This window comes from Cavia porcellus, unplaced genomic scaffold (genome assembly GCF_034190915.1).
Source record: "Cavia porcellus strain 051 isolate PalLab524CR breed Dunkin Hartley unplaced genomic scaffold, mCavPor4.1 scaffold_23, whole genome shotgun sequence".
Lineage (NCBI taxonomy): Eukaryota > Metazoa > Chordata > Mammalia > Rodentia > Caviidae > Cavia > Cavia porcellus.
The window spans coordinates 42,897,656-42,901,005 of record NW_026947506.1 but is presented as its reverse complement, the minus strand read 5'-3'; the positions used below and the strand labels follow the sequence as shown (position 1 = coordinate 42,901,005).

Below are 3,350 nucleotides of genomic sequence, written 5' to 3'. Positions count from 1 at the left end.
GTACGCCGCGCCGCGCCCGGGCTGGGCCGACGGGCCGCTGTGGGCCCCGCAAGATGGGCGGCCCATGTGCTGAGAGCCGAGGGTGCTGCGCGCCTGTCTGGTCGCCGCGACCCATTGTGTGCTGGCCCCCCGGCTGCACGCGCAGCCGCCTCGTGTCCCCGCCCTGCCACGCCGGCCCTCTGCTCGGCTCTGGCCTGCGGCGCTTTCAACGGCAGTCTGTTTTTTGCACTTCAGACCTGGCGGACACCCCTGAGGCCCTGCTCCACTGGGCTCCACATACTCGAGCACATCTCTGCTGGCCTAGATGTCCCAAGTAAAGGCCACCTCCTGTCGGGAGAGGCCCCCACGGAGCTGGGTGCCTCTGAGGATGCCCAGGGTCAAGGGGGTGGACAGGGTGTGGGGAGGTGGGATGCAGACCTAAACCTGTCTTTAAGGATCTTCTCGCCTCTAGGATGCTGGGAAGGGGAGGAGCTGGAGTACGTATTAGCACTGAACCAGCGGAATTTCTATTATACTTTTGTAGAAGTCGTTTGGCTGGAAGAGGATTGAATCCTGTTATGCAGTCCATCTAGCAGGAGCAAAAGGGAAGAAAATGGAGCCCGACTTCGTGGTGCACGCCTGTAATCCCAGCACGTGGGAGGCCGAGACCCAAGGGTCATCAGGAGTTCAAGGCCAATGTGGACTCCACAGTGTGATCTTGTCTCAAAAATAAGGAAAAAATGGGTATGCAGTGAAAATCAAAGATAATGCTTCCGGGTATGGGTTTGCACGCACGCCTTTAATCCCAGCACTCCGGGTGGCTGAGACGGAATCGCTCTTTGTTCGATACTAGCATGGAATACATAGCTGAGTTTAAAACCATCTTGAATTACAACAGATTTGGGTAGTATGGGATACTCCTGCCATTCTGTCTGCCATCGTTGACAAATTGGGCCAATTTTGACCCAGAGGCATACTTTTGATTGATTGCCTTTCAGTCCAATCTCCATCCCCAGTCCCTTTTTGATTTCTACTTTTGAGACAGGATCTGAGTGCCTCAGTTGACCTGGCTGATGATCCTTCTGTCTCAGCCTTCCAGAATGCTTAGATTACAGAGGTTTGCCACCATGCTTGGTTTTTAGGGAGAAACAGTGCAATATATCATTAACAAAGTAAGAGGGCAGGCTTCTAGGAAAATTGGGACTTTCTTAGTACTGAGACCATCCATTGGCTGTCTCCAAACTCATAGTTTCATTCCCCTTTTACCCAGCTAATGCTATAGACCAGTCTATACAGGCAGGACTCCAAACCCCACTTCTTGCTGTAATGGGGATTGAGCCCAGGGCCTTCAAAGTGAACTACATGCATAATCCTCAGAGTCTCACCCAGTTGCTAAATTGCCAAAACTATTTGAATTCATAATCCTACCTCACCTTCCCAGAGTGCTGGGGTTACAAGCCTGCCCTACCACACCTGGCTCATTTTTTTTCCACCACTGTGTAGCCCAGGATGGTTTTGAACTGGTAGCAGTCCTGCCTCAGCCTCTCCAGTGCTGGGATTATAAGCATGCACCACCACACCCAGCTTCATTTCCTTGTTTTGGTCTTAAGCACAGAGCCCACTGCCCACTCAGGATTCAGAGGACTAAGGTCAACTCTAGAAAGTTCCATAAACATTCCATTTCCTTCTCCACAGCCATGTTGAATATGCTCCCCTTCTATGGTTGTCCTCCAGCATTTGTCCTAATCTGTTCCTTTCTATACACTGGAGATCCCAGCCTTTGCCTGTTGCCTGAGCCATGGGGTTGGCTCTGAAAGGCCTAACTCAGATACAGCACTTCTTCTTAAGAGCCTTTCTCAGCCAAGGGTGGGTGCACTCCTGTGATTCCTGTACTCTGGGAAGCTGAGGCAGGAGGCTTGTAAATTTGAGCCCAGCCAAGGCAACTTAGGGAATTAATGAGACCCTGTCTCAAATTTAAAAAGGACTAGGGATGTAGCTCTTTGTAAGGACTGTGGGTTCAATTCCCAGTACCAAAAACACAAAACATTTTGGACTGGGGATATAGCTTAGTCACATAGCACCTGCCTGGCAAGCACAATGTCCTGACTTCGATTCTCAGTACCAACAAAACACAAAACTACATTTTATTGTAGATAGCTAAGTTAGGTAGAAATACAAGCAGGCAGACTCCTTGAAGGAGTCAATTTGCAAAAGATGGAAACACAGTACAGACACTGGGCAGGCAGATCTGTTGGAGACCAGACCAAGATAAAGAGTGAATGACAAGGCCTACATACCTCCCCAAGGGATGAGTGGTAACACCTGGTCCAATAGTCTAGCCAGATGTCAGTCAGTTCATAGGATGATCAGGACCTTCAGACCTACCCTGTCCTGAAAAGTTCTTTATTCTTTCATGTACACTTGCTACATGACTTGTTTCCCAATTGGATCAACATTATGTAAGTGACTGTACTTATAATATTATTGGTTGGTCATAGTTTTGTCCTGCATTGTACCTGCCTTGTGATTTTGCTCTATAAAACTTCCTCCAGAAGGTGGATCTGCAGTAACCCACTCAGGCCTCTCCTGTTTCAGGAGCTACCTCTTCCCTCAATAAAATCTGCTATTCTTAACCTATGTTGTGCCTTACAACTCATTCTTCAATTTTGGGGAATGCAAACTCAGTGTATTGGACATCTAGCAGGTTGGGAGTTATAGTAGTTCCCCTATACAAACTGAATAAAGGTCTGATATCACTTGCAGCACCCAGTTAGATAAAACTGGGAGGGGTAAGAGTTTGCCTTTGTTTCATGGATTTTTTTTTTTTTTTATAGCGGGGATCAAACTCACGACCTTGTACTTGCCAGAAAGCCCTTATGCCACCAAACTAAATCCCCAGCATTTCATGGATTCTGAATTGTGACTTATTCAGGTAATTAGAAATTGTCATCCTTGTCTGTTAACTGCTTAAGACAGGGCATAAAATTTTGTCTTTTTTATATATTGTTTTTGTTAAGCTGATGATAAATTTAAGTTGAAAACCTGGGAAGATTATGATGTTACTTTGATGGGACATTTTGCTTTTGTAGGCAAGGTCTTGTATTCCTGTTTTATATATGCCACATGTGGACTTACTGGTTGATGGATTTATTTTAGCTCCTTGCTTGACCTGTTTGATTTGTTAGACAATAATGCTAAGAAAAGGCAATGTTATAACATACCCTTAGTGGACTTTGCTATGAAATGCTGTAAAATGGATCTTTTTATGAAATCTAGTTTATATTTAGAAAATGTACGTGGCTATCAATCACAGGACTCCATCTGCTATTTAAAAGGTCAGTGGCCATCCTCAAGACATAAAGGACAAGACT

At 46.4% G+C, this 3,350-nt stretch overlaps 1 long non-coding RNA gene across 10 annotated transcripts in view; it reads left to right on the top strand.

Annotated features, from left to right (window-relative positions):
- The first annotated feature begins 16 nt into the window (after nucleotides 1–16).
- LOC106027739 (uncharacterized) overlaps nucleotides 17–3,350 on the top strand; it is a 77,848-nt gene continuing 74,514 nt past the window's right edge. For 8 of the 10 annotated variants that reach the window (XR_010042382.1, XR_010042385.1, XR_010042387.1 and 5 more), the window contains exons 1-3: nucleotides 18–313; nucleotides 524–723; nucleotides 2,814–2,911. This is a non-coding gene — a long non-coding RNA (uncharacterized LOC106027739). Of the gene's footprint in view, nucleotides 314–523; nucleotides 724–2,813; nucleotides 2,912–3,350 lie in introns of all 10 variants that reach the window. The other 2 variants (XR_010042384.1, XR_010042386.1) reach the window with 1 other exon arrangement.